Genomic DNA, 20,977 nt, shown 5'->3' with positions numbered 1-20,977 from the left:
ACTCTCAAGGGATAATGTATATTTTAAACTGTTTCTATGTTTTGTCTTAATAACACTTAATGTAGAGAACCCAGTCTCACACAGAGATATGTTGAGGGGAACAGAAGAAGAGATTTTAAAGCAATTTCAGCAAGCTCAGGATATTCATTTTTAACTTTTATCCAAAATGAAGCAAGTGATGCTGTATTTTCAAAATTCATTTTCAAGCCTTCATCAGTAGCCAGCTTCAACAACTTATCCTGCAGGGTTATAGTTAAATTTAAATTATCTTTTGATGAAAGAAATGGATTTTGTATCCATGAATTTCCTATGCGTGGATCTTCTTGATATCCAAGATCATGATCTAACTTCACTGATAATTGTGTTAAGTTAAAAATTCAAAACAATCTGTAGAACCTTTTTTCAAGCTCCAACTTTTGTTTTGTCCTTCAATCTTATCTGCCATTGAAAAACATGTTGCATTCTTCCCTGCATGCAAACATTAAGATCATTAAAAATACTAAGATATCAGATAAATAAGCAAGTCTGGCTGTCCATTCACAATCTTTGAAAAAGCTGGGACCAAAATGGTTTCTTGCTTTGCAAAATAACTAGAGTTCATTTCGTAATTCGAACATTCTGATAAAACTTTTCCCGTGATAACCACCGATATCTCGGCATGTAAAACAGTTGCTTATGATCAGTTTCCATATTATCACATAATAAAGAGAATATCTTGAATTAATGCATTGATTTTACATAATCACAATTACTACATAACACATATTAGTTCAACTGTATTTCTTCATCACAAATTTCTCATGAATGAAAGCAATGCGTTATTTACATTCTGGCACAAGTCTTTAATCTGGGAACCACTTCAGAATTTCCTGTCATGAAGCTGCACCATCAAACACACCCCACACAAAACTAAACCCAAACCACATTTTGACAACGTAACTTTCACAGCTCATAAGTTCGATAGTTGTGTTTGCTGGTAAGAGGCTGAAAAAAAATTTCCTTAATCACATCAGTCAACTCACATATACTAAAGAATACAGTTAGCAATACTCGCATCACAAGGCAAGAAAAATACTTGGCTATTTTATTTTCTATGAGTTGGTCTTCCATATCCTACCATTCCTGAAATGAGCTATGGTTCATTGGAAATGTACTTGAGCTACCTTCTGGGCAGATCACCAACTTTCCAACAAACCTTTGATGCAGTCCTCACCAGAGTCGGCAATTGTATGGTAGACTTAGCGACTGAAAGCTACTTATAAGAAGCCGCAGGGCACTAATTTATGTGGAGAAACATTGAACACCTGCTTTGGTTGGCTTTTCAATTCACTGCTCTTTTTTTCAAAGAATTCTTTTTGGTTGTGAACTATTTCTTTATGTTTTGAATATAGATGCCGCTTAAGTTTGGATGGTTTCATTGCTTCATTAGCCAATATATCTCCACAAATAATACACTGTGGTTTCAGCACTTCACCATCAATTACAGCTACAAAACCAAACTCAATATATGAGGGATCATACTTCCGAGTAAAACTAGTATGAACTCTTTTGGTTTTCACTTCTTCAGGATGACTTCCATCATTACCATTTCTTTTACTACTACTGCTGTATTCAGAAAAAGTGTGTCTTTTCTTCACAAAAAAGTCCAGTGAAGCTTGTTTTGCCATCTGCAAATCAGAATCAAAAATAAGTAATACAGATTTTACTTTTGTCCTTTATCTAATGCTGTTAAACTTAAAATAAAAACTAGGCTTGATTAAATGGCTGGAGAGAGTGTAAAGAAAAGGGAACCCTCATACATTATTGGTGAGAATGTAAATTGGTGCAGCCACTAAGGAAACCAGTATGGAAATTCTGCAAAAAAACTAAAAATAGAGTTGTATATGATCCAGCAAACCCATTCCTGGACATATATCCAAATAAAACTATAATCCAAAAAGACACATGCACCCTCATGTTCACAGCAGCACTGTTACAATAGCCGAGACATGGAAACAACCTAAATGTCCATTGACAGATGAATGGATAAAGAAGATGTGTTACACTATATACAATGGACTATTACTCAGCCATAAAAAAGTATGAAGTAATGCCATTTGCATAACATGGTTGGACCCAAAGATTGTCATACTAAGCGAAGTAAGTCAGAGAGACAAATACCATATGATATCACTTATATGTACAATCTAAAATGTGACGCAAATGAACTTATCTACAAAACAGAAACAGACTCACAGACATCAGGAAGACTTGTGGTTGCAAGGGAGAGGGTGGGGAGGGATGGATTGGAGTTGGGAGTAGCAGATGCAAAGTATTATATATAGAATGGATTAACAACAAGGTCCTACTGTATAGAACAGGGAACTATATTCAATATCCTATGATAAACCACAATGGAAAAGAATATAAAAGAGAATATATATGTATAACTGAATCACTTTGCTATACAGTAGAAATCAATACAACATTGTAAATCAACTGTATTTCAATAAAATTTTTAAAAATCTAGGCTTTATTAAAGATATAAAATGATTTTAAAATTAAGTTATAAAGTTATAAATTAAGTTATAAATACATGCTTACATTTTCTCAGAGTTTACATACTTTGGGGCTATAGCTGACAAGCTACCCATAGTATATCACACATTGTAATGTGAACCTATTGTGCTTGATTAATGTAAACTCCTACAACATGTGACTCACCTTGAGATTTTAACACCCAAATCGAACATTCTATTTGAAAAGATGAGTTCATTAGTCATGTGCTTGGGTGTTGCAGCAATCTCAAATTGCTGTACATTTCCAATTACTCTCAATTTGTATCCTTACCCCTTTGTGGGCTAGTATAGTTTGTAGACCAGCACTGGTCTGAAGAACAAACTGAGTGCCACTGGCCCAAATCATGTGTAACTCCATATTTCAAAACACTAACCTGAATACACATTAAAACCTACTGCTTCAAAATCTCTTTGGCCTTATTTCACACTTTCCATTTAAATCAGAAAACTAAACTCTTTCCCAGCACAAACTAATATCTCTCAATCAACTTTATCATCCCCTACCCTTCCTAAATATTTCACTTGACCTGAGATACCCTTTCTTAGTTTACCTCCCCTCACAAACTCATAAACAATTTAAAAAGTAACATTAACTTCATCTGTTCCCAGATTTATCCTTCTATAGAAACACATCATCATGCATGCTATTTATCCCTTGGATTCCCTCAAGAAATGCCTGACATCAGAAAAAAATAAAAGAGGTACTACTATTCCTCACCCCAGAATAATAAAGTAGCATCCAATGTTATAATTTTCAACTTGAGAAAATGAGTGGAGGGAGGACATTAAAAGTAATTGGATTTTCTTTGGAGAAAATATATCCAAGATGGCCATAGTTATGCTTTAGAACACCACATCAAAAAATTCTTACTTGGAGTTCCTGTGTAGCTCAGCAGGTTAAATATCTGGCATTGTCACTGCAGTGGCTTGGGTTCAATCCCTATCCTAGCCTAGGAACTTCCACATGCTTCAGGTGTGGCACAAAAAAAAAATCTCACTCATCATGATCAAAGCTCTTCCTCTGCTTTGATCTACAGCAGACACTCATACTCTTACCCAATCTCCTACTTTGTCTGGTGAAATGGTGTTTCTGATGGCTTTAACATTTTGGAAGGTTGAACAGTCAAACTTCTTGGAATCTCATCATGTTTCCTTTTCATTGTAGTGGTCTCACAGCAAAGACTACAGGTTATTCTGTGATGATAACCTTCAGTCTCATGTTGAGAGGGCACTTCACAGATTGCATGGATGTTTCTATCACATGATACACAACTACTAGTACCTGTGCATTCTTTTTCACAAACTACACATGATAAAAAATTCAGCCTGCTTCAGGAGGAGTTTTTTGGGTTACCTTAGGAATAACACAAAGATTCTCTTCAATATCACTACTATCTGTTCCAGTCTCAATGTTTTCTTCGTACTGGGTTCCTAGAGTATTTTCTAATTCTTTGTCGGCCTGTTCCAATTCATTTTCCGTATTCAGGCTGGCAACAAGTTCTTCAGTTAGCTGAGAATGAGACAGGCGCAGTTTAGCTTCAGAGCTAAATGTACCTTCACATGGAATCTGTTGCATGCTTCTATGATAGGGCTGATTTGGATCATCTGAATAAACCACAAATATTCAGCCCAGTGTGATGAATTGTTAGTTTGCATCCAGGAGATTATCCTATTTTGGATATCCTGATTAGTTTGATTTATAGAACTCTGGATTTGGCAGGGCTGAGGTTTCCCATGGACAATTTTCAGTTCTGGCCAAATACTACTGAGTTCACTGACTATCTGGCTTGAAAACTCCCTCCCACTGTCAGACTGTAGGACACTGGGTGCTCCAATAATTGTAAAAATATCTAAAAGAGCATGTGCAACCTCCTTAGGCCTTTTAGATTTTAATGACCGCAAAAAGCTCAACTTTGTACCAAGGTCTCGATAATGCATAATAAATTTATACTCTCCATCAGGGTTCAACTGCATGTCGATAAAATCCACTTGGCATCTTGAGTTAACTTCCTTAATTGGCTTCGATGTTAGAACTTTCCTCAGTTTTGAATTTTTCTGTTGGCATGGTTTGCAGAGTGTCAAGTAGAGCATTATAACTTCTTTTGTGATGTTCTTGTATTTTGCTTGTAACTCTTTTCCATGCGGGTCCGTCCACCATGTCCAATGCTGAGATGTGTATCATGCAGTATGTCAAATAAATCCTCACTGTGTAATAATACCGTATTTTGTTAGTTTCCCCATTTATAGCCTCAATCAGCTTCTCATGTCCTTGTACAAGGATCACATCAAATCTCGCCAAGCGACGGTAGTCAACTGATTCTTTTTTTGCCTTAGCTTTAGCTTCTTTCACTTCCCTTATTAATTGACAGTATTTTGCTTTAGAAAATATCTTGGTATTATTACTTTTATTTTCCAGTAATACTGATAAGCTTCTGAAGAACTTTTCTCTCATGTTTTCTGGTTCAATTTCTGCTTCATTAGTATCTAAGCTACTGAAGTTATCATCACCCATGCTTTGAGACATCATGGAAAGCCATAAAAATGATCCTAAAATATAAAAAGAAAAAATCAATGAGAATATTTGGGAATATAATATAAAATACATATATACTGTAATAGAGCCAGAGTAGAAGTAGATGCTATGGACTCACAAGGGAGGAAATACAATTTGGGTTAGGTAATCTACCCTTGGAGGAATAAAGAGAGGGTAAACAAAGAACTCTAGCCAGGAGCAGAGAGTTCTAATTCAGCAAGGAGTAGAAAGCCAGGATGTGACTTTCCAGAACAGTATCCAGGGTCAGCCTTAAAGTAAAGCAATGTTTTATGTAAAATGGGAAGTAAATTGATATTATTATTTTTTCATTTAATAACTATAAAGAACTTTTTTTTTTTTTTGGCTAGAGAAGCCTAAGTAATATAGTTGCAGATTTTTTAATAGCCCCAGGCCATACCACATTTTGTTTTATTCAGTCAGGTTAGCCATTACAGCAACATTTGGGGCTTATGTTTCAACATCATGTATTTACATCAGCTCCCTTTCAGTGCTTATGAAACTATAAACCCAATACAAATATCCTTATTACTGATATTAATAAAGAGTAGCAGATGAACCTGAAGTAGTGAAAAACTCTGACTTAATATAGTACATTAAAATAAATATTTAGACTCTTCATAATAATGAATTAGGATAATTCAAACTTGGCTATTCATAAGGAAACTGCTTTGAAAAAATAATAATTTAGAATTGGCATGTCACCTCTAGAAGTCTTATGGCTGCTTGGAAAAAATACTTTCTCTCAAATCAATGTTGTTTATGCCACCAATTTGCATGCCAAATATTGAACTAGTAAATTTAAATCATTCTCAAATATTCAGAATTTCGGAAATTAGGTTCAAATTAAAGATATGTTGCTGAGTGTTCTGACCTCTTGTTAACTCTCAATTGTTTCAACAAGACCTCCTTGATCATTTAAACTTATGGTGAGTTCTCTTTTCTTCTCCTCACTCTCTTTTTTTTTTTTTTTTTTAAATTTAAAAATTTTTATTTTTAGAGCTGCTGCACCCACGGCATTTGGACGTTCCCAGGCCAGGGGTCTAATTAGAGCTGCAGCTGCGGGCATAGAGCCAGCACAGCCAGAGCCACAGCAACACCCATATCCAAGCTGCATCTGTGACTACGACATATGCCACAGCTTGCAGCAATACCAAATCCTTTAACCCACTGAGTAAGGCCAGGGACTGAACCTGCATCCTCATAGATACTAGTCAGGTTCTTAACCTGCTGAGCCACAAGGGGAATTCCAGAGTTCTTTTTCTTAAGAACATAATTTATTCATAACACAAACTAGCACTATAGTAACATTTTCTTTAACTGTTTCATATGTAGAACTGAGAACTGAGAAGATCGTAGGTTCCTAAAGAAGCAGGGATCGCTTTTTCCTCTAGTATCTTTTCCATTATCTAACACATTACTACATAAAAAAAGTATTGGATAAAGATTTAATTAACTTTATAATAAAGATGACAACATTCATGCTAAATGCTATTTCAAAATGTGACTGAAAAGACCATTATACAGATAATATTTCTTTCCACAACAATACATTTTGCATCCTGCTATGGAGCTGTGAACACACAGGAAGGTAAATAAAGATAAACTGGGGAAAGAAAGAATTAGGGCAATGTAAATGAGAACTAGGAGGATATGAGTTCCAGAAGTTAGGATACGCAGAGGATAGGGAGTTGCCGGGGCTATCAGGAAAGAAAAAAATTGTATTGATTATACTTAAGAAAAGTTTTTCTTTTTTTTTTTTTTTTTTTTAAATTTTTTTTATTTTTATTTTTTTTTGTCTTTTTGCCATTCCTTGGGCCACTCCCGTGGCATATGGAGATTCCCAGGCTAGGGGTCTAATCGGAGCTGTAGCCGCCGGCCTACACCAGAGACACAGCAATTCGGTATCCGAGCCGCGTCTGCGACCTACACCGCAGCTCAGGGCAACGCGGGATCCTTAACCCACTGAGCAAGGCCAGGGATCGAACCCACAACCTCATGGTTCCTAGTCAGATTCGTTAACCACTGAGCCACGACGGGAACTCCAAGAAAAGTTTTTCTAAAGATTATACTTTAGAAAAGATAGCTGATTCATAACAAGGCCAGCCTGTGCTCCCACCTCCACCACACATTATATTGCTAATAGTCAGTCCTTAGATTTCTAATGGACATAGACTTCATAAATTCCATTTTCTTCATTAGAATTTCTAAGTAGTATTTCCAGGTTTTAAAAAATTATATGTGATAAGAATTGGGGGCTGAGGCTATAGAAATGGAACCTGTGGCTACACTGAAAAGTGATTAACATTTATATACAGAGGCATCTCGGATTTATCCACAAGTACTTAATTCCATTGCAAAATATCCACGTAAAATTTTGGCCGCCCTTCAGTGTATGGAGTTCCCAGCCCAGGATCAGATCTGAGCCATGGCTGCAAACTACACCGCAGCTGTGGCAACACCTGATCCCTTAACCCACTGTGCCAGGCTGGGGACTGAACCTGCTTCCTGGTGCTGCAAAGGTGCCATCGATCCCTTTGCGTCGCAGCAGGAATGCCCAACTATTTTTTACATTATTATCTGACTGCTTAATTAAACTCCTTTAATAACACTGCAACACACCTGTTGACCTTTCAGCTATATTCAATAGAAACTGCAGTGGAATTACTTTGATAACCTCTCAATGACTGGACCCTTCCCTCTCCAAAATCTCATCCTCTTTCTGGAGACGAAATTATCCTCACCATTGTCTTGTAGTGGGTGTGGCTCTGGAGATTCACATTCCATTCTGTCTTCTATAGACTGGAGATGGCTACCTAAGGACTCTTTTGCAGGAGTCATTTCTTCTACAGGAACTTCCTGCCCATATGTGGCCTGTGGGACCTGAGAATAAATAGGAACATTTGGAAATTAATATAAGGCTCACTGCATAAACCATAGCTAAACCTCAAAACATTCTTCTACTGAAATAGAATGAATATAAGAAGAAAAAAAAGTCTTCATTACATTCTTTTGTTTGTTTGTTTGTTTTCTTAGGTCCGCACCTGGGCACATGGAAGTTCCTGGGCTACCAGTCCAATAAGAGCTGTAGTTACTGGCCTACGCCACAGCCATACCAATGCCTGAACCAAGCCGCTACTGTGACCTACCCCACAGCTCATACCAACTCCCAATCCTTAACCTACTGAGCGAGGCCAGGAATTCAACCCGCATCCTCATGGATCCTAGTCAGATTCGTTATCACTGAGCCACGAAGGGAGCTCCTTCATTAAACTCTTAAGCGGACTGCAAGATAGAGTAAGAAAAGAAATAAAAAATGCTGGGATGAATAAAGCAAGAGCCTGTCTCCACTGAACTCAGTTGGACAGGGATTGATAAGTATTGTATGCCTGTGGTTTCTGTCTTGGGGAACAACAATGGAAGTACATTAAACGAATCTTTCCTCAACTGTGATAACTGTAAGAAAATTATAATTGGGTTTCAGTGTGATCAATTAAAAGTAAATATTTGGGGTGGAGGGTAAGTAAATTAGCTAATAGGGACTAATGAGCTGTTTAACCCAGGAAAAAATCTGACAGTCATTTTAGACTAAATGTGTTATGGTGGGGGAAGAGGGGGAAGCCCCTGAAAGTGGATCACTATGTTGGGTGAAAAGAAAACATTCTCTTCTTCTTACACTATAAGGTTTATAATTAAATTTACCCAATTGTCCCCCAAATATACAGTTAACCCTTGAACAATATTGGTTTGAAACTTGTGGATCTACTAAGGTGGATTCATGTACAGGGAGGGCTATCTCCAACTGCAGAAGGTTGAGTTGTTCAAGGGTGACCTGTATTTTATGCTCGTTTGTTTTTAAAGCCCATGATCCATTCGATATTTATACATTGTTTCTGGTTATTTTACCTCTTTGCTAAGACTCATGTCTCTTGATCATTTTTATTGCATTTCTGTTAAGACTAAGAATCATATTTTACTACTGGTATGGTCAAATAAGGAAGAGGCTGAATAGGAGAGGACATTAAGGATCACGAATAGGCTTTATTGGGCAGGAATATTCAAAAGACAAGTTACTGCCACTGACTTTGAATAAACACTGCCTTTATTATAAAAGCATGTTTACCTCCAAATTACCTGTTATAGTACTATTTGTTACACTGGTATTTGATTAGGATTCACTTTCTTGGGAAACCAGAATTAAGTAAGGACCTATTTAAAAATGTAATCCTAGGAGTTTTCTTGTGGCACAGGAGGTAAAGGACCCGATGTTGTCACTGTAGCAGCTGGGGTCACTGCTGTGGCATGGGTTTGATCCCTGGCCTGGGAACTTCCATGTGCTGCGGGGTGCTGCCAAGAAAAGGAAAAAAATGTAATCTTTCTTTCAGCCTTTGTGTAAGTTAATTTACTAAATCTTTGTAAAATATGACCCTGTAAATCTGGTTGTCACAACATCCAATAGGCATGTTTTTCTGGACTATGTTACGGTCTAATATCTGATTGTGCTAAGGCTAGAAATGATAGCGTACAGTAGAGAAATCTCGTAATAATTCAGGAAGCTGGCTCACTGTTTGGCACAGTTTGTTAGCAGTAATCTAGACTAATCTAGACTGTTCCAGTCTAGCATTTTCAATTATAACACTGTATTTGTGTTATCAATTTACTATCGATTTTCCCACTGAAACAGTTTCCCTAGCTATAACTTTCCAGATGAAGTCTAAAGCACCAGTGCCATTTACCAAAGGAAAAAAAAGTAATACAACTTGAGTTCCCATTATGGCTTGGTGATAACGAACCCTACTAGAATCCGTGAGGTCTCGGGTTTGATCCCTGGCCTTGCTCAGTGGGTTAAGGATCCATTGTTGCCATGAGCTGTGATGTATATCGCAGACATGGCTTGGATCTGGTGTGGCTTCAGCTGTGACATAGGCCGGCAGCTGCAGTTCCAATTCAACCCCTAGCCTGGGAATTTCCATATGCCATGGGTGTGGCCCTAAAAAGACCTCCCCCCCCAAAAAAAGTTGTGTTCCAGTGTGTTATCCTATCCTAGTTTAGGAGAGCTTTAACTGGCTTGTAGACTTTCTATTCACTCCTACACTTGGATCTCTGTTAGTCATTTAAGCAACAGGTAAACTGGGAGTGAGATGTATGTTAGGTATTCTATTCTGAATTTCTATCATTGAGAAATCTATGAAAATAGATTCATTAATGAAAATAAGTATTCAACAGCGAACAACCTTCCGTGGCTGTTTTAAGAGAAAAGCAGCCTCTGGGATTAACCACATCTCCATGGTCAATTCTAAAATGGAGCAAGAATGAAAGTTACACACATTCAAAGTTGTTACTTCCTGAGAACCAGAATTCTAAATTATATTTATTTAGTATACCTTAAAGTGAATAGAACACAAATAACTTTCCAATTGGAGACTTTGGGTATGACAACTGATTCTAATTCTTTAAGTGTACCACTTACAGTGGAAGGAGCCTGGCCACTTCACATTCCTTCTAAGACTGCTCTCTTGCAAATAGCCTGGTAGAAAGAAGCCATATTACACTTAAATAGAACATTCCAATAGTTTGCTTTGCCAAATATTCTTGAGGACAAAGAAAAGAATTTGGTTAAAAAAAAAAAAAAAAAAAAGGAGTTCCTATCGTGGCGCAGTGGTTAACGAATCCGACTGGGAACCATGAGGTTGCGGGTTTGGTCCCTGCCCTTGCTCAGTGGGTTAAGGATCCGGCATTGCCATGAGCTGCGGTGTAGGTTGCAGACGCAGCTCGGATCCCGCGATGCTGTGGCTCTGGCGTAGGCTGGCAGCTACAGCTCCGATTTGGCCCCTAGCTTGGGAACCTCCATATGCCGCTGGAGCGGCCCTAAAAAAGACCAAAAAAAAAAAAAAAAGAATTTGGTCTATCAATATATAAAACCCTAGCATAGAAATCTAACCAATCCATGCTCGGCCATATACTTAGCATTAATTACGCATGCTCTTCATGAAAAATTCAAGCAAAAGCTTAGTTTATCCTCTGGTAGGCACTTATGAATTTAGTTATTTCTGAAAATTTCCTCACTGGGCTTTGACTTTACAAAAATAATTTCTCATTCACATGATATAGAAATGTAAAAATGTGCAAAAAATGAAGCACCCTAACTTATTATGCAGGAGGCCCACGATGAGATATAAATCTTCTTCTTAATACAATTTTTACTGAAGTATTTTTTTATCTTATTTATTTATTTATTTTGTCTTTTGAGGGCAGCATATGGAAGTTCCTGGGCTAGGCGTCCAATTGGAGCTGCAGCTGTCAACCTACGCCCCAGCCACAGCCCCAGCAATGCCAGATCCACGCTGCACATGCGACCTACACCAGAGCTCAGGGCAATGCCAGATCCCTAACCCACTGAGCGAGGCCAGGGATCAGGACCTGTGTCCTCATGGATATTAGTCAGGTTCATTACCGCTGAGCCACAATGGGAACTCCGTTACCGAAATAGTATAAACCTAGAAAAAGTACAGAATGTAGAGTTTGGTGACAGCACAAAGTGACCTACTCATGTCAAAAAACTAGAACATTATTAGCATCCCAGAAAGCTACTTGTGCCCTACTCTCTTTCCCCAAAGTAACTACTACTCTAACATCTATCACTAGAGATTCATTTTGCTTTTGAACTTTATGTAAACAGAATCATATATTTATTTTTGTCTGGCTTCTTTTGCTCAACATTATGTTTGTGAAATTCCTCCACATTGTTGAATATAGCAGTTGTTCATTCATTTTTGCTGTTTTCAGTTGTAAAAACAGACCATCATATATTCATCCATTTCACTGTTAATGGGCATTTTCATTGTTTAGAGTTCTTGGCAATTATAATAATGCTGCTATGAATATTATATGTCTCCGGATGTGTTTCTATTAGATATACACCTTGTAGTTGGTTTGCTGGATCATAGACTATGGTTATACACGGTAGATATTTCCAAAGTGGTCATAACAACTTACTCCTACCAGTAGTACATAAGCATATTAGTAGCTCAACATCCTTACCCAAATCTGGTCATGTCAGCACTTTTAATCCACTCTGGCTGGAATAAAGTGGCTACCACGTGTTGTCTTAATTTGCATCTTTCTGATCACTAAGATTGAGGAACTGTTTTGATTTTATTAGCTAAGTGGTTAACTTTTTTTAAAAAGTGTTTGTCCAAGTCTTTTCTTAATTTTTCTATTGGGGTATCTGTCTTTTTCCTTATTGATTGGTAGTACTTTATACATTCAGCTTTTTGTATGTAGTTTGCCTGGTTACAAATAGGGGGAAGCATGGGGAAAAAATAAGTTTAAAAGATTTTAGGGAAGTGATGCTTCCTCTGATGTCTGAGCCTGTATTATTTTCAATGCCAAGCAGCAAGAAGTTAAACAATGGAAATCAATTATTATGGAAAATTAAAACAAGCCAAGCATTTGTTGTTGTTGTTGTTGTTGTCTTTTTGCCTTTTCTAGGGTCACACCAGCGGAATATGGAGGTTCCCAGGCTGGGGGGGTCTAGTCGGAGCCATAGCAACGCCATAGCAACGCAGGAGCTGAGCTGCATCTGCGACCCACAGCACCCACAGCACAGCTCACGGCAATGCCCGATCCTTAACCCAGTGAGCAAGGCCAGGGATCGAACCCACAACCTCATGGTTCCTAGTCAGATTTGTTAACCACTGAGCCATGACGGGAACTCCAAGCAAAGCATTTTTTTAAAAAAGCTTTTTTACCCAAAATTATACTGTTAAAAAAGAAGTTGCCATGAAATGAGTACAAAAGTCAATTATAATGTACATACAAATTCTTAATACTGTTATTCATTGATCAATCTAAATTACACAAGTCCTGAATGAAGTTGTGACACACCCCAAATTACAGTGAAATACTGTTGATCTTCATGTCCTGATTTATATATTTAAGCTGATTGGCTAATTCCCCATCTGCGTATATTGAAAAGAAATGCTAGGTTAAATAATCAAGGGTTAACCTATAATTGACAATAAACATACAATTTTCCAATTTTTGCTGGATTAGGAAAGTTAACATAGGTATTAACCAGTGTATCAGTGACATCCCATTATTCCCCATGCTAAATTCTGTTATGATTTTTTTTCTCCTCACAAAGAAAAAAAAGAGGCCATGCCAGCTTTCAGGTGTCTGCTAGTAAAAATGTTATCCTTTAATATGTATAGGAGATTTTAGATAATTATATATTCACCAGCAATATCCATGGAAATTATCTTGTTTCTAGTATTGTCATCCCAGTCTCTCAAAATTATTCTCAACTGAATAATTAAGTTTCTGAAACAATTTTGGTGTGCATAACAATTAGGACTAAAAACATAAGACATTGTGGAGAAAACTTTCCTGATCCATCTAGCATTAAACATCCAACATTAAACGGTGACTAGTCTAGATTGTACGACAACAACGTTGATCTTTTTTTCCCCCAGTTCTACAGACCAATGGATTAGTGGAGAAAAAATACTGTCAGAACTATGAACTCTTGTTCACCAAGCAGAACAAGATCCTCAAATAAAATTAATAGTAGAAGGTGTCAGTGGATATCAATATTCTGTTGGATGGCTAGAAAATGCCCACGGCTATTGAACACAAATTGGACATAAGCCAGAATATTCCAAAAGGAATATTCTGACACATGAGGAAATAAAAGCCAAGATTAATTATAACACCACAGTGGGATTTATGTGCCAAGCTCCCTTCCCCTAAGCTAGACACCATGTTATAAATACATATACTCCCTCTTCTTAGACTGCACAAAGTATATAAGAACTCAATTTTCTTTCTTTTTCTTTTTTTTTAAATATTTTTATTTTTATTTATTTATTTATTTATTGTCTTTTTGCTATTTCTTGGGCCGCTCCCGTGGCATATGGAGGTTCCCAGGCCAGGGGTCCAATTGGAGCTGCAGCCACCAGCCTGGCCACAGCAAAGCAGGATCCGAGCCACATCTGCAACCTACACCACAGCTCACGGCAACACCAGATCGTTAACCCACTGAGCAAGGGCAGGGACCGAACCCGCAACCTCATGGTTCCTAGTCGGATTCGTTCACCACTGTGCCACGACAGGAACTCCTCTTTTTCTTTTTTAGCCAGCTTGCAGCACACAGAAGTTCCCCAGCCAGGGATCAAAAATCCATACCAAAGCAGCAACCCAAGCCATAGTGGTGACAATGCCAGGTCCTTAACCCTCTGTGCTACCAGGGAACTCTGAAACCCATTTTCTTTTAAAACAAAATTCATGAAATAGTTGAGCCAGTTTCCTTTGGTAAGTTTTTCCTTTTTCTGATCTTAAGAATAAGACATCTTATGTAGATTGCTTTGTATAATATAATAGTATGTGTTTCAGTTTGCCCAAATCTTTCCATAACTGGGGGATACAAGCTCCTGGAGTTAAAGATGTAAGTTATCTGGGAGACAGAGTAACCTATTTATAACTAAACAATCATATCAATTCTATAAAGTTAGTATAAGCACAACCAGAGAACCTACGATATGAAACAAAATATAGATATGGCTCATTGTGATACATTTTGCACTGACTCCTCCCCCACAGCACAAGTGTGAGTATGCTTGCGTGTACGCGCGCGCGCACACACACACACACACATACTCCCTAGCCTATTGATTTCTCTACATTTTCATCAGAGGGGCTAGTCCAAGGTAGGTGGGCCTGGTCTTGCAAGAGGAATTCCAATCTGCCTTTACCACAGAAGTGTAAAGGGTGCCTCTGGGTGGTGAAAACAAATTACAAAGCTGAAATTACTTCTAGCTGGTTATCAAGTTATGATAGTTACTTGTCTTTCACTATATGATTCCTAGATTTGATATTTTATTTATTTATTTATTTATTTATTTAATTTTTTGTCTTTTTGCCATTTCTTGGGCCGCTCCCTCGGCATATGGAGGTTCCCAGGCTAGGGGTCTAATTGGAACTGTAGCTGCCAGCCTACGCCAGAGCCACAGCAACGCAGGATCCAAGCTGCGTCTGCGACCTACACCACAGCTCACGGCAACGCTGGATTGTTAACCCACTGAGCAAGGGCAGGGACCAAACCCGCAACCCCATGGTTCCTAGTCGGATTTGTTAACCACTGCGCCATGACGGACTCCTAGATTTGATATTTTAAAAGTCCTAGTAAGAAATTTTGGTCATAAAATAGTGAAGTAAATATGGTTATATTCATTAAAATGCATATATTTTCCAATTAATTCGAACTTCTAACTTACTGTGGCTTAAACACATAGGGGTTTATTTTTGTCATATGATAAGAAATTCAGAGGAAGGCAGTTGCTGGCATTGACTCACAAACCTAACAGTTTTGTTAGGGACCCTAGTTGTCTTTATATTTCTGCTCTGCCATTTATAACATATTGGTGTTTGTCCTCGGGCTTATTATCACCGCATAGTCACAAAATGGCTACCACAACTCTAGACATCACATTCACCTTATAGGAAGTGGGAAAAGGCAGAAGTAAACACATCTGAGCCACTTTATAAGGAAAATAAAAGCTTCCCCAAAAACTCCCAGAAAAATATGCTTATTTCTTTCTGGCCAATACTATGTTGTATGGGCAACTCTAGTACAAGGAAAGATGAAAGTATTTAGTTAGGTACATGGCCAACATGAACAAAATCAACATTTTTTAAGGCAGAAAGAAGGGGTATATAATAGATATTTGGTTGGCAGCTAAACATGTTTGCAACACTTCCCCCTTCCTTCAGAGATCACACAGAAACAAGAAAAATGAGAAACATTAATGCAAACTTGATATTTACAAAGACTTGGAGATTCCTATAACCCTGAGTTACATGAAAAACTATCAGATATAACCAGGGTGTAACCCTGAACATTATCCAGGACTGACCAAACACCAAGTCCTATCAATGGATGCATTTTTCAACAAAGCTGGACAAGGAAAAATTTAAGTAATAGGCACATCGTAAGGGGAAAAAAATTATTTGAAATAAAAAGAAAAGTTCTGCTGGCCAGAGGTAAGGGACTACCTGTACAGGTATCTATGTAATAACTCATGAAAAAACATGTTTTATGCAGACCTGCACAAAAAAATAACAAGGTTTAATTCTAGTAAAAATACAAGTATAGTCAAAATGACATATTAGATAAGGAAATATTACATTAAGCATAGGATTTTACCTTAGAAAGGTGATGATGTCTTGTTAGAAAGAAGTGTTCATTGTACAACCACAAATGTAATAAATTCATTGAGTAATTAAAAAAAAAAAGAAAGAGGTGCAAGGAAAGGGTGAGGCAAGGGTAGAGGGATATCATTAGAAGTTCAGGTGGACAAGCATTTACACACTTTCCAAGAAATGTAGTGATATTACATGAAATATGATGGTTTTAGCTCCTCATCTTGCTTTCATTTCTTTGATATTGGATTATAAAAAGATATCCAGTTTTTGCTGCTTAAACATTTTCCTTTTTTCATTAAGAAGCTGCTTATACATGGCCCCAACTAGGACCTTATGCCATGAAATAAAATCCTGCTGCATTCTACATTGCAGTCATTACCTTCTACCCACTGCAACTGCTTCTCTGTCATACTTAAAGCAGAAGATAATTGAGAAGTGAAAAGCTCTTGTGGGTCAGCTTGTTGAACCACATCATCTTCTTCTTACACATCTTCCATTTGAGCCTCAGCAACTAACAGTTGCAGGTCTTGTGTAGAGAGAGCCTCTGCATGAGGCAGCAACTCCTCAATAGCTGCACTCTCAACTTCTTCAAATCCAACCTCCTCTGCAAGAACAATACAGCTGGCTTTGATTTCGGGGGGGCTCTTCTGAATGTTCAAAGCCTTTAGAATCATAAATTAAATCAGGGAGAATTTTACCCATACCCCATTCAAGCAGATTTTTGTGATATCATTCCAGGCCTCTACAATAATATCAATTGCAACTTTAATGTTGAATTGATTCCAGAATTCAAAAACTGTGTATACACTGACATCCACTAGAGATGCAATAAACATCTTGAATGCTATCTTAAATAACAAGCTTTAAAGGCTGTGATCATACCCTGATCAAGGGGCTAGAGTAAAGCAGCTGTATTAGAAGGTGAAAAGAACTTTAATAGTTGAAGAAAGTTCAGCTCAGGAGGATGGCTTGGTGTATTACTGAGAATCACAATTTTGAAGACAAACTGTTCATCTTGCAATATTTTTGAAAATCATCTACAAAAACATCACCTAGAAGATAAATAAATATCTGCCCTGTCATCTAGCCTCTCTTGTTGACTTACAGTAGACACCCAGGCTAATCTTTACAATTCCTTTCAAGGCTTGTGGGTTGGCAGAGTGATAAACCACACAGGCTTTAGCTTTAAATCCCCACTGACATTTGCACCTAGCATCATAGTCAGTTGATCTGTTGTAGCCTTAAACATTGGAGCCTATGTTTCCTCGTTCGGGACATAGAGTATTTGCTTCCAACAAATACTGGTTTCATCAAAATTAAAAATCTGATCCAGGGTATAGCCTTCTTCATCAATCAAATTTCTTAACACTATGGAAAATGTTTTTGCAACTTCTGCACTCTCAGCTTCACCAGAGAGTTTAGCATTGTGGAAATCATAGCAGTTTTTGAAGCCGCTAAACCAGTCACTACTTGCACTAAATGAAGGCACTTCTGCAGGATTTTCCATATTTCCTTAAGGTCCTCACATATTGCTAATGTATTCCCTTTAATTTTGAGAAAAGTTGACCCTGGTTGCTTCTTTGTTTGATATTCAATCCACACACTTAATGTACCATTTCTTCCATTTACTTATATCTTGTTCTAACAGATTTTGTAGCACTGGCAGTTATGCCATCTAGATAACTTTCTTTTATTTTCTCAGCATTGTCTGTAATTGTTTGTAAAGTTGACTCTTTTATGCCAGTTGCACAACCAACATCAAGTGTTCTTTTCTTTCAAGACATAATTTCAAGCTTTTCTTCAATTGCTAAATCTTTTCTTTTATGCTCACCAGCAGAAATTTTATCACTAGCATGCTTCTGTGGCACTTGCAAATCCCTGTGCTTGCTCATTTTCTGGAATACAAAAAAGTTTAGCAAAAAATGCACTAAAATGTGAGGGAACTATACAAATAAGCACTTTCAAAACAGAGACTGGGGCCAAAAGAGCCAAAAGGAAGGATATGGAGGTGAATGGGCATTATGTGCAGTGCTGTATGTCTTCACAGCTTGCTGCTTCAACTTGCCGCTCTTACTTGGTGGCCTAAAACATCAACTTTCTGGGAAAACTTACGTATGAGCCGGCACAATCTCAGCATTATACTGACTCATTTCCCTATTTACCAATCTCATATGAAAGATACTGCATTCCAGAGAGATGTATTTTAACAGATCAGACTGTGTTCATAAAATGTTCATATTCCAAGAGGTCAGATAAATGTATGGATAGTATCAGAAATGCAAGAGTTTGGCAATACCCATAATGTTCTAAAATTACTGTCATAAAAACCAAGTATACTCTCTTAAAAATAACTTCTAGCATACAGGTAAAAGACAATACTAGGCTCAATACGTCTCACATACCAACAACTGCAAGTACTGAAAAGTGGCCAAAAAATGATCAATTAATCTCCACTGTACAGAGAAAGCACACAGGAGGTGTGATATGCCCAAGGTTACACAGCTAATTACTAACAGAGCTTATCATAGAACACAGATCTTAACGATTCACAGTTTCCTGACATTTCCATTAACATTGGGCTACTTCTCTACTTGTTTCTCCTAGAAGGTTCTCCTTACATACTCCCCCCACCCCCTGGAGTGGCGACCGAGGCTTGTGGAAGTTCCCAGGCCAAGAATGGAACCTGCAGCCACAGCAGTGGCAACAACGATCCTTAACCCACTGAGCCACCAGGGAACTCCATCCTCATATTCTTTTTGCTTTCATATATGGTAAAAAGTAGTAGGTATCCTGAGAGATAGCTACTTTAATCTCACAGTCACTAAATAAAATATATTTTCTATTGGCAAGTAATAGATTAAGGTTTCCCATTTGGTTAAATCACCATCTTACTAGGATGAGCATGAAAACTGCTGTCCCAGAAGCATGAATCTATTCATCTACACCAGTGATGAAATAATAATGGCCAGAGCCAGAATTTGCAGCCACCAGTGTGAAGTTAACCCTGCTTACTCCACCTTGGACCCATGCACTCAAATTCTCCACGGAAGATGGCGCTTCGAATTTCTCACCTGCTGTCTTGGTTCATCAAGCTCCCTCTCCAAATCTTCCAGGACAGTTACCACCTCCTCTCCACTTTCAGGATGATGCTCCCGCACCCAAGCCTGGAGTTCCTCGGGCAGGATAGTCAGGAGCTGCTCCAGCACCAACAATTCCAGGATCTGCTCCTTGGTGTGTATCTCTGGACTCAACCACTGCCGGCAAAGTTCCCGAAGTTGGCTCAGAGCCTCCCTGGGCCCGGGAGTCTCCTGATAGCAGAGCTGCCGGAAGCGCTGCCGAGAGAGTTCCCTGGTGTGAGACAAATTCTTCTGGATGCAGGATTCCTGATCCCAAATATGGTCTTCTTCTTTCACCTTCACTTTAATAATCTCCCCTTGTTCCTCTGAAGCCTGGCCAGCCAAGGCTGAGAGGGCCCTGGGGGCTGCCGCCATCCTTAGCTCAAGAGGGAGGTTCGCTCCAACTAGGGTCTAGGTGGACGGGTGATTTAACTTGAGGTCCCCAACCAATCCCTGGACAGGAAAGTTTTCGATATAAGAAAACCCTATTCACAGAGAAAAATCTCAGACACGGCTAAAAAAAATTTTTTTTTTTTTTTGTTTAGGTGATAACAGAGCAGTTACTCGAGCAATTCCATTGAAAGTGAAGCCGTTCTCTGTGGACAAGACTGGAAATAGTGAGCTCTGAACTACTGATGAAAAGCTCTAGGGTCACAAATTGAGCAGCAGGTTACTTGCGAGACAGAAAACTGAAAGAGACGTTGGCCCTAAGTAAAGCCTGAGTATATATGAGGCTGGGCAAGGAAACCAGAGGGGTCTCTCAGAAGTCAGCGCGTCCTGTGTCCCAGGCCCGGGCGGAGAGGGCGAGGGTCTTCTGCCACACCTCGAGCCACCTGCGGAGGCCCGATTGACACCGCGCAGTTGCCCCTTCCCTCCGCCGCAGCTTCCACCTCTGAGGAGTTCGAACCCTCGCGCGCCAAGCCAGAGACACGGGCCGTAGGCGACACTTGGCAGAGGCTGCAGCTGCCCTGACACACCCGCCTCGGGCCCCAGCACTTTCCCGCCAGGCCCGGGGAGCTGCGCTCATTTCCGGTCCGCTCTAGGATTCCGGGTGGTGCAACCATCTCGGTGGTCGTGGAAACGCGGACTGGTGAACATTGCGAGGCAAGTGCTTTGTAAACCGTCCGGAAACAACTCCCGAGTTCCCCGATTACTTGTCCTCCGGTGAAAAGAGTTTCACAGTGTGAGTAGCGACAGTGTAGGGGCTGCTCTGAGTTCTCTTCACAAGGCGATAAGCGGTCGCTGTACTCAGACCTGCGGTACTCACCGCCAAGTCGTAAAACAAAGAGCATCCCTGCGGGGCGAATGCCAAGTTAGCGAATTTGTAGGCTCCCCCTGGCCTTTACTCATTCGATTTGGGCCACCGGCTCCTTTCCAGGCACCAAAAATCAAACTCGAAAAAGAACAGAAGATCTAGTCACTTCTTGCCGTTTTATAGATGGGAAAAATCAGGACCCATATAGTAAGATTCCCCGTTAACGACAGTAGTGGCTATTTCAATTTCTGGCTCTGTGAGCTGTAAACACTTCTAGGAAACTGGCCCCGGAAAC

At 38.9% G+C, this 20,977-nt stretch overlaps 1 pseudogene; it reads right to left on the bottom strand.

Moving 5' to 3' along the window:
* Positions 1-8: 8 nt before the first annotated feature.
* LOC110257994 lies at positions 9-20,346 on the bottom strand (annotated as a pseudogene).
* Positions 20,347-20,977: the final 631 nt, after the last annotated feature.

This window comes from Sus scrofa, unplaced genomic scaffold (assembly GCF_000003025.6).
Source record: "Sus scrofa isolate TJ Tabasco breed Duroc unplaced genomic scaffold, Sscrofa11.1 Contig1052, whole genome shotgun sequence".
In the NCBI taxonomy this organism is placed as follows: Eukaryota; Metazoa; Chordata; class Mammalia; order Artiodactyla; family Suidae; genus Sus; species Sus scrofa.
This window is presented reverse-complemented; position numbering and strand designations above follow the sequence as displayed.